We start from the raw sequence: 10,767 nt of genomic DNA, 5'->3' as shown, positions 1-10,767 counted from the left end.
TTCTTTTTTTCTTTTCTTTTCTTTTCTTTTATTTTATTTATGTATTTTATTTTTATATAGAAATATATTTATAATATTTATATTTATTTTATTCTTTATTTATTTTAACATTCTTTTTTTAAAAAATTTTTGATGTTTAAATTCTCTCCCTTCCTCCAAGTCTCTCCCCCACCCACTGAGAAGGCAAGCAATATGATATCAATTATACACGTGAAGTCGTGCAAAACTTATATCCACGTTATCCATGTTGCAAAAAAAAAAAAGGCAAGAAAAATAAAGTAAGTGAAAAAAGTATGCTTCAATCTGCACTCAAAATTCATCAGTTCTTTCTCTAGAAGTGGGTAGCATTTTTCATCATGAGTCTTTTGGAGTTGTCTTGCACCATTGTCTAGATCAGAGTAGCTAAGTCTTTCACAGCTGACCATTGTTACAATATTGCTGCTACCGTATACAATGATCTCCTCGTTTTGCTCACTTCGTTTTCCATAAATTCATATAAGTCTTCCCATGTTTTTCTGAAACCATCCTGTCCATCATTTCTTACAGCACAATAATATTCCATCACTATCATATGCTACAACTTGTTCAGCCATTCACCAACTGATGGACATCCCCTTGATATCCAATTCTTTGCCACCATGAAAAGAGCTGCTATAAATATTTTTGTACAAATAGGTCGTTTCCCTTTTCTTTGATCTCTTTGGGACATAGACCTAGTAATGGTCAAATGAGTGTACACAATTTTATGGCCCTTTGAGCATAGTTTCAATTGTTCAAATCTGACTTTATTTGTGTGAAAAGTGTTTTGTAATTGCGTTCATAGAGTTCCTGGGTTTGTCTTGCCAAGTAAACTCCCAAGTTTTTTATATTGTCTATGGTTATTTTAAATGGAATTTCTCTTTCTGATTCTTGCTGCTGGACTTTGTTGGTAATATATAGAATTGGATTTAAGTGAGGCAGGGCTCTGCAAAGTCATCAGCCTCACTTTCACCTCCAGAGTCATTGGAGTCCACTGGTGGATGATGTATGCGGGTTTATTTTATCATCCTGTAACTTTGCTAAAGTTGTTAATTATTTCAACTAGCTTTTTGTGTTGATTCTCTAGGATTCTCCAAGTATACTATCATATCATGGGCAAAGAGTAATAGTTTTGTTTCCTCATTGACTATTCTAATTCTTTCAGTTTCTTTTTTTTCAGTTCTCTTACAGCTATAGCTAGCATTTCTAGTACAATAATGAATAATAGTGATTATGGGTATCCTTGCTTCACCTCTGATCTTATTGGGAAGGCTTCTAGTTTATCCCTGTTACAGATAATTGGACATAGTTTTAGAGTGTTCTCCGGAATGGTTAGACCAGTTCACAACTCTACCAACAGTGCATTAGTGTCTGTGTTTTCTCACATTCCCTCCAGCATTTGTCATTTTCCTTTTCTGTCATCTTAGCCAATCTGATAGGTGTGGGGTGGTACTTCAGAGTTGTTTTAGATTGTATTTCTCTAACCAATAGTGATTTAGAGCATTTTTTCATTGATAGCTTTGCTTTCTTCTGAAAATGCCTGTTTATATCCTTTGACCATTTGTCAATCGGGGAATGGCTATTATATTTATAAATTTGGCTCAGTCCTTATACATTTGAGAAATGAGGTCTTTATCAGAGAAACTTGCTGTACGATTTTCCTGCTTTCCTTCTAATTTTGGCTGCATTAGTTTTGTTTGTGCAAAACCTTTTTAATTTCATGTAATCAAGATAATCCATTTCACTTCCTGTGATCCCCCCTATCTCTTATTTGATCATAAACTCTTCCCTTATCCATGGATCTGACAGCTACATTTTTCTATAATTTGCTTATGATCTCCCCTAACTTGCTTATGATCTCACCTTTTATATATAAATCATGTACCTATTTTGACCTTGTCTTGGTATATGGCATGAGATGTTGGTCTATGCCTAGTTTCTGCCAAACAGCTTTCCAGTTTTCCCAGAAATTTTTGTGAAATAGCAAGTTCCTGCCCCAAAAGCTTGGATCTTTTAGTTTATTAGATACTGACTATTATGGTCATTTACTACTACGTTATTGCAACCTAATCTGATCCACCCCATATTTCTGAGCCAGTATCAGATTGTTTTGACCTTTACCACTTCATAATATAGTTTGAAATCTGGCACTACCAGCTTGCCTTCCTTCACATTTTCCCCCCATTATTCTTGATCTTTCATTCTTCCAGAGGAGTCCTGTTATTACTTTTTTCTAGATCTATAAAATAATTCCTTAGTAGTTTGAATAAGTACGCTATTGAATAAGTAAATTAATTTAGGTAGAATTGTCATTTTATTGTGTTGGTTTGGCATACCCATGAGCAAATAATATTTCTCCAGTTGTCTATTTGTGTGAAGTATTTTGTAGTTGTGTACACAGAGTTACTGTGTTTGTCTTGGCAGGTAGACTCCCAAGTAGTTTATATTTTCTGCAGTTATTTTAAATGGAGTTTCTCTTTCTATCTCTTCCTGCTGGGTTTTGTTGGTAACATATAGAAATGCTGATGTGGGTTTATTTTATATTCCTGCAACTTTGATAAAGTTGTTAATTGTTTCAAATAGTTTTTCAGTTGATTCTCTAGGGTTCTCTAAGTATATCATCATATCATCTGCAAAAAGTGATAGTTTTCAAATTGCATGCCATGTTGAGGTGGGTAGAGGGGAGAGATGGGGAGAAAATTCGGAACTCAAAATCTTATGGAAGTGAATGTTGAAAACTAAAAATAAATAATTTTCTTTTAAAAAGTGATAGTTTTGTTTCCTCATTACCTGTTCTTATTCCTTCAATTTATTTTTGTCTTATTGCTATAGCTAACATTTCTAGTACAATACAGAATAATAGTGGTGATGGTGGGCATTTTTGCTTCACCCCTGAGCTTATTGGGAAGGCTTCTACTTTATCTCCATTACAGTTAATGCTTGCTCTTGGTTTTAGATAGATGATATTTATTATTTTAAAAAAAGCTCTATTTATTCCTATGCTTTTTGGTGTTTTTAATAAGAATGAGTGTTGCTATTTTGTGAAAAGTTTTTTTCTGCATCTATTGATATAGTCATGATTTTTGTTGCTGATGTGGTCAATTATGTTTATAATTTTCCTAACATTGAACCAATTGAACCAACCCTGCATGCCTGATATAAATCCCACCTCATCATTGTGTATGATCTTTGCAATATATTGCTATGATCTCCTTGTTCATACTTTATTAAAAAATTTTTTTGCATCAATATTCATTAGGAAATTGGCCTATAGTTTTCTTTCTCTGTTTTTTGCTCTCCCCATTTTAGGTATCAGCACTATATGTGAGTCATAGAAGGAATTTGGTAGAACTTTTTCTTTGCCTATTTTTTCTTTTTTTTCCCCTTCACTCTCATATTTATTGGGAAAAGTCCTAGTGTATCCCCATGGAATATGATGCTTTTTATATTAAAAATAAGTCCTTCTATGGCTATTTTTTGTACAGGTGTTTTTAAGCATAAATGAGTGCTGTGTACTTTGTCAAAGCCTTTTTCTATACCTGTTGAGATAATGTGCTTTTGGATATTTCAGTCTTTAATAGGATTAATTATGTTGATTGTTTTCTGAGTATTGAACCATGCTTGCATCTTTTGGTAAAAATCCTACTTGGTCACAATAAATAATTTCTTGGACAAATCCCTATAGGTTGTTTGACAGGATTTTGTTTAAAATTTTTGATTCAATTATCTTAATTAATATTGGCTTATAGTTTTTTTTTTTCTGTGTTTTGTCTTTCCCTGGTTTCGGTAGTACGGAGATATTTGCCTCATAAAAGGATTCTGGGAGGGTCCTTTCTTTCTCAGTTTTTGAATGTCTATCTTTTTTCCTGTGTTTTACCTATTTTTTCAAATAGTTTATATAGTATTGGGATTAATTGTTCCTCAAATGTTTAGTAGAATTCACTTGTGAATTCATATGGTCCTGGTGATTTTTTCTTAAGGAGCTCATTGATGGTTTGTTCAATTTCTTTTTCTAAGATAGCGTTATTTAAGTATTCTATTTCTTCTTTTGTTAATCTGGGCAATTTATGTTTTTGTAAATATCCATCCATTTCACTTAGATTGTCAGTTTTAATGGCACATGATTGGGCAAAATGGTTTCTAATAATTGCTTTAATTTCATCTTCATTGGTGGTACATTCACCCTTTTCATTTTTGATACTGGTAATTTGGTAATCTTTTTTTTTAACCAAATTAACCAATGGTTATCTATTTTACTGCCTTTTTTCTCCATAAAACCAGCTCCTACTGTTATTTATTAGTGCAATCGTTTTTCTACTTTCAATTTTATTAATCTTTCTTGATTTTCAGGATTTCTATTTTGGTGCTTAATTAGAAATTTTTAATTTGTTCTTTTTCTAGTTTTCTTAGTTGCAAGTCCAATTCATTGATCCGCTCTTTCTCTTTTTTATTGATGTAAGCATTTAGAGATATAATTTTGCCCTAAATATTACTTTGGCTGCATTCCACAAATTTTGGTATGTTGCCTCATTGTTGTCATTCTCTCTAATGAAACTATTGATTGTTTCTATTATTTGTTCTTAGACCAATTCATTCTTTAGGATTAGATTAGTTCCCAATTAATCTTTAATCTGTGCTTCCAAGGCTCTTTATTGAATGTAATTTTTATTGCCTTGTGGTCCAAAAAAGGGAGCACTTAATATTTCTGCTTTTCTGCATTTGTTTGTGAGGTTTTTATGCCCTGATACATGACCAATTTTTGTGAATGTGCCATGTACAGATGAGAAAAAGATATACTTTCTTCTATTCCCATTCAATTTTCTCCAGAGGTCTATCATATCTAACTTTTCTAAAATTCTATCCATCTCCTTAACTTCTTTCTTCTTTATTTTGTGGTTGGATTCATCTAGTTCTGAGGGGGAAAACTGAGGTCCTCTACTAATATAGTTTTACTGTCTATTTCTTCCTATAATTCATTTTACTATTCTTTTAAGAATTTGGATGCTCTGCCATTTGGTGCATATATGCTTAATATCAGCATTACTTCATTGTCAAGAGTACCTTTTAGGAAGATGTAATACTCCTGATTCTGTCTTTTAATTAGGCCTATTTTCGCTTTTGCTTTGTCTGAGATCGTGATTGCTGTCCCTGCTGAAGCATAATAGATTCTGCTCCAGCCTCTTATTTTAACTCTGTATATGTCTTTCTCTTTCAAGTGTGTTTCTTGTAAACAGCATATTGTTGGATTCTGATTTGTAGATTTTACTCTCCACTTCCATTTTGTGGGTGAGTTTGTCCCATTCACATTTGCAGTTATAATTACTATGTATTTCCCTCCATCTTATTTCCTTCTGTTTATCCTTCTCTCTTTTCACCCTGTCCCTCCTCAAAAGTCTGTTTTACTTCTGACCACTGACTCCCTTAATCTGCCCTCCTGTTTATCTCCCCACCTTTTTAAATTCCTTTCCCCTCTCTACTTCCCTGTCGAGTAAGATAGATTTCTATATTCAAGTGAGCATGTATATATATTTTTTCCTCTTTGAACCAGTTCAGATGAGATTGAGGTTCAAGCATTGCCCTCCATCACTTCTCTCTTTCTTCTCCACTGTAAAAGCTCTTCCTTGTGTGTCTCTTTTATGTGAAATAATTTTCTCCATTCTTCCTCTCTCTTCCCCTTTGTCCCAGTTCCTCCCTCTTTTTCACCTCTTTTTTTGTTTTTGTTTCGGTGAGGCAATTGGGGTTAAGTAACTTGTCGAAGGTCACACAGCTAGTAAGTGTCAAGTGTCTGAGGCCAGATTTGAACTCAGGTCCTCCTGACTCCAGCGCTGATGCTCTATCCACTGAACTACCTAGTTGCGCCTCTCTATTTTTTTTTTTTTTGAGATCATCCCAACGTAGTCAACTCACTCTCTATGTAGATTCTTTCTAACTGCTTTAATAAGGATAGAGTTCTTAGGAGTTATATGTGTCATCTTCCCACATAGGAATGTAAACAATTTAACTATATTAAGTCCCTTATGATTTCTCTTTCATGTTTACCTTTTCATGCTTCTCTTGAGTCTTGTGTTTGAATGTCAAATTTTCTATTCTGCTCTTGTCTTTTCATCAGGAATTCTTGGAAAGTCTTCTACTTCATTAAATATCCATTTTTCCTCCTGAAGGATTATATTCAGTTTTGCTGGGTAGGTTATTCTTGGTTGTAATTCTAGCTCCTTTGCCTTCTGGAATGTCATATTCCAAGCCCTCTATTCCTTCAATGTGGAAGCAGCTAAATCTTGTGTGATCTTGACTATGGATCCATGATATTTTAATGGTTTCTTTCTGCTGGCAATATTTTCTCCTTGATCTGGTATCTCTGGAACTTGGTATTAATCTTCCTGAGAGTTTTCATTTTGGGATCTCTTTCAGGAGACGATCAGTGGATTTTCTCAATTTGCATTTTACCCTCTCATTCTAAGATAGGGCAGTTTTTTAATATAATTTCTTGAAATATTATATCTAAGCTCATTTTTTTAATCATGGCTTTCAGGTAGTCCAGTAATTCTTAAATTAGTTCTCCTTGATCTATTTTCCAGGTCATTGCTTTTTTAATGAGACATTTCACATTTAAAAAAAAATTCATTCTTTTCACTTTGTTTCATTGTTCTTTGATGTCTCATAGAGTCATTAGCTTCCACTTGCCCAGTTCTAATTTTTAAGGAATTATTTTCTTTGGTGAGCTTTCATACTTTTTTTTCCATTTGGCCAATTTTCCTTTTTAAGGAATTCTATTCTTCAGTGAATTTTTGTGCCTCTTTTACCGTGTGGCCAATTTGGAGGGGGGGGGGGCTAGGCAATAGAGTTGTCCAGGGTCACACAGCTAATAAGTGTTAAGTGTCCGAGGTCAGATTTGAACTCAGGTCCTCCTGACTCCAGGGCTGGTGGTCTATCCACTGTGCCACCTAGCTACTCTTCCAATTTTGTTTTTTAAGATGTTATTTTCTTCATATTTTTTTGTGCTTCTCTTACCAAACTGTTAATTACCTTTTCATTATTTTCATTTATAATTTTCCTTTCTTTTTTCAATTTTTCCTCTGCTGTTCTTATATCTTTCTTTAGTTCTGCTAGGAGTTCTTGTTGGATTTGTGTCCAATTTGCATATTTTCTTTGAGGCTTTGTCGCTGTTTTCACATTGTTGTCTTCTGAGTTTATGTCTTGATCTTCCCCAATCACCATAGTAGCTTTTTATGGCCAGTTTATTCTTTACTGTAGTTTGCTCACTTTTCCAGCCTATTTCTTGGCTTTGAACTTTATGTTAAATTGGGATCTGCTCACCCTGGGGGTCAGGGGAATGCACTGTCTCAAGCTTCAGCCTTTTTCATGCTGTGGTTTTCAGAGCTAGTTCCGGAGGTCTATAAGTTTTCAGTGCTTCCAAGGTGGTGTGATCAGAGATAGGTGTGGTCACTGGTATCCTGGTCTGCTCTCTGGTTTTTACCCAGGAAGAGCCTTGCTCTCCAGTATTCACAAGCACTAGAGTTCCTCTCTGCTTTTGAACTGTGACCAGATTTTCTGTTCCCCTGCAGCCACAAGCACTAGTGCTCCTCTCTGCCCTGTAGCTGAATTTGGCAATGAAGTTCCTTAATAGCACTCAGTCCTGCACTCAGGGCCAGTACAGGGGTCCTCTTTAGTCTCTTTCTGACCAGTTGCCCAATCTCCTTACCATTTCTAAGCTGAGAGTTCCCAAAAATGCTGCTGCTGTTGTCACAGCTTCCTCCAAGGCCCACCACTGGTATTAGCACCATTTGTGTGGTCTGGATGGCCCCCACCCCAATGTCACAGACCTTTCCCGTCAACCTCCTAAGTTGTCTTAGGCTGGAAAAACGTCTCGCCCTGATCTTTTGTTGGCTCTTCTGCTGCATACTTTGATTTGATGTGTTATTTTAAAGCTTTCTAGAGGGGAATGTTGAGAGAGTTGGCTGGGTTTCTGCCTCTACTTCACCATATTGGCTCCACTCTTGAGTTTGTGTCTTGATCTTCCCTGTCACCATAATAGCTTTTCATGGTTGTCTCCTCCTCCTTCTCCCCATCCCCCTTTCCCTTCTCCCCCCACCTCCTCCTCTTTCTTCTTCCATTTGCTCATTTTTCCAGTCCATTTCTTGACTTTGAAATTTATGTCAAAGTTGGGTTTTTCTCACCTTGGTGAGGGAGGAGGCTGAGAGGTGAGGCACTGTCCCAAGTTTTTTTGCCCTGCTGTTTCCGCAGCTGCTTCTGAGGATCTCTGTGTTTTCAGTGCTTCCAAGGTGGTCTGATCCAGGGAGAGCTGTGGTCACTGCTGTCCTGATCTGTGCTCTCATCCTCACCCAGCCCTTGCAGCCACAAGTGCTAGTGCTTCTCTCCACTTTGGAGCTTCCATGCAGAGTCGAGTACAAGCAATGGAGTTCCCAAACAACACCTGGTCCTGTGCTCAGTGTGAGCACAAGGGGCCCCTGTAATCTCTCTCTGACCATTTTTCCAATCCCCTTACTGTCTCTAAGCTCAGACCTCCCAAAGCTATTGTGGCTGCTATTATTTCTGCCTCCAAGGCCCCCAGCTGGTGTTGCTGCAATATGCACTCCGGGCCAGCTCCCATCCCAGTGGCACAAACCTTTCCTGCCAAGCTCTTAAGTTGTTTTGGGCCCAACAAATGTCTCACCTCAACCTCTTGTTAACTGCGCTACTCCAGAATTCTGTTTGATGCATTATTTTAAAGTTCTTTGGAGGGGAATGTTGGGAGAACTAGGCTGTAGTACTTCCTTTACTACTCCATCTTGCTAAAATCAGTAATTGGTAGCTGATTTTCTAAAGACTTGTTTTTAATGTCTCTGACTTTAGAACTAAACCACTCATTCTTGACAGCCCAGAAGCCAAGGATTTCAACTAAATCCCAGAATTTGAGGTAGCTAGGTGTTGCAGTGAATAGAGGGTTTGGAACACAGAAAGACCTGAGTTTGAATCCAGCCCCAGACACTTACTAGCTGTGTGACCCTGGGCAAGTCACTTAAACTATATTTGCCTCAGTTTTCTCATCTGTAAAAGGGGATAATGATAGCACCCACCTCCCAGGGTTGTTGTGAGGATCAACTGAGGTAGTATTTGTAAATCTCTTCACAAATCTTTAAAGTGCTATATACCTGATAGTTATTGTTGTTATTATCTGGAAACAGGGAGAAACCACCACATTTCAGTAGGGCTGTGACCAGAAACATCCAACAGAGACTGTGTATGTGTCTACTGAAGCAATGACCAGAAGTATCAATGAAGACTCTGTGTCCCATGGAGATAAGTGGGGAGCAGGCATGGTAAGAGCAGAATAATGGCATCACCAGCTGACTTCAGTGCCTGCAAAACATCAGAGGCATAAGTTGACCTTTCGCCACAGTCACATTTATTAAGCAATTACAACGTACCAGGCACTGAGCTAAGCTCTGGGGATACAAATACAAGCAAAAAGAAAGAATCTCTTGCTCTCAAGGAGTTTACACTCTGATGGGAGAAGACAACACATAAAAGGGAAGCCAAAGCAGGAGGGGAAGAGGTATCCACACGGCGGCATAGCAGCTGAGTCTAAAGAATGAGAGGTGCTGGTCTGGGCCCTTCCCCAAAAAGAAGGTTATGCAAAGAACTCATCAATTGAAAAAGTGACCCACGGGAGGCAAGTTAGGAGAAAGGTGGCTAAGTCTAGAAAATTAGAGATGGTTGTTCTGGGACTCTTCCCCAAAATAGAAGTTCTGGGGAAAATGTACTTTCTGGGCATGTGTCCTGGTCACAACCTTACATGTATGGCCTCCAGTCATCCTTGCTTCCTAAGTATGTGCCTTTCCATGTGTGTAGCAGGGCCATTCCTTTTCCTTGTGTGTGTACCTTTTTCACATGTATTTCCTATGTGCATTCACTCTTCTCACCAGTGGTGTATGTATTCGTGGGAAAGTGTGCCTCATTTTATGTGGGAAATATTTTATTGTCACCTTTACCTAGAATGAATTATATCCTCCTCTGGCTGACTGTTAAAAGGAAACACATCTCTGGGGGCTTGTGAGCTATGGTTTTGGTGGATGAAGGATTCATGTAGAGCTCCTTGAACCTGGAATAGTTGCGTCTGGAGGGAGGTACTGCCCTGTGAGTTGAGGGGGGCAGTCACTACATTTATATGCGTACATGTTACTTCCTCCAATAGAATGGGAGTTCCTTGAAGACTAGTTCTTTTTTGTCCCCATATCCCCAGTGCTTAGCATAATGCCTGGCATGAGAAAGTACTTAATGTTTATTGAATAACTAAATATATGAATGTATATGAATATGTGAATATATAAACATATGAATGATATATATACCATATATGTCCTAGAGCCATAGAACAGCAGAGTTGGAAGGCACTTTGGAAATACTAGTCCAGTCCTTTCATTCCATACAGGACAAACCTGAGAGGCCCAAGGAAGTGAATTAACTTGCCCAAGGTAATTTATAGGCTCCTAAATCTAGAACTGAAAGAGGTCATATAGTCAAGCAACAAGCATTTATTGGCCCTAGTTCTCTGATCCTACGTGTAACCTTGAGCAAGTAAGTCACCTCCCTCCCCTCTCGGAGCTTCAGTTTCTGCATCTCCAAAAGTCATAAAGTCAGAAAGTTGGAAGGGAACTTGGCAGCCTTCCAGTCCAAATTGTCCATGAAAGAAATCCCTAGAGCAGCTAGATGGAGCAGTGGATAGAGCACCCACCCTGGAGTCAGGAGGAC

This window comes from Phascolarctos cinereus, unplaced genomic scaffold (assembly GCF_003287225.1).
Source record: "Phascolarctos cinereus isolate Bilbo 61053 unplaced genomic scaffold, phaCin_HiC Scaffold_8;HRSCAF=390, whole genome shotgun sequence".
NCBI lineage: Eukaryota > Metazoa > Chordata > Mammalia > Diprotodontia > Phascolarctidae > Phascolarctos > Phascolarctos cinereus.
This window is presented reverse-complemented; position numbering follows the sequence as displayed.